This window comes from Teleopsis dalmanni, chromosome 1 (genome assembly GCF_002237135.1).
Source record: "Teleopsis dalmanni isolate 2A chromosome 1, ASM223713v2, whole genome shotgun sequence".
Classification (NCBI taxonomy): Eukaryota; Metazoa; Arthropoda; class Insecta; order Diptera; family Diopsidae; genus Teleopsis; species Teleopsis dalmanni.
This window is the reverse complement of record NC_051846.1, coordinates 134,578,859-134,579,334: the sequence shown is the minus strand read 5'-3', so window position 1 is coordinate 134,579,334 and position 476 is coordinate 134,578,859.

Genomic DNA, 476 nt, shown 5'->3' with positions numbered 1-476 from the left:
TTTTATTATTACTTCTAAATTATTATACCTGCTTACAACAGTATTGAAATGTGCTCATAATACTGTTGACAGGTTACATAAAATTTGTTTACTAGAATCGGGTTGCAGCATGTGAACTGCAACTCAGCATTTTCTTTAAAGTAAAAAAAACTTAGATTAAGAATGTTAAGGTAGATTTAAGAAATTAAGAATTAAAATAAACAGATTTGTTTTTCATCTGAAACCGAACGGTAATTTCATTTAACTAGCGCCCAGCACAACGTGCTTTGAATTCTGTTAAAAGTTAATTTGTAAAAGAATTGAATTGAAGAATTGAAGCTTTGAATCCATATTGTAAAAGTGAATTTAAAAACTAGTAACTATAAAGTGGAACTTTTAATGAATTTGTGAAATTAAAATTTAGAAAAACTAATACAATTAATAAAATTTGAAATAATTAAAATTAATTTACAATTTCAATAAATTCGTGAAATTAA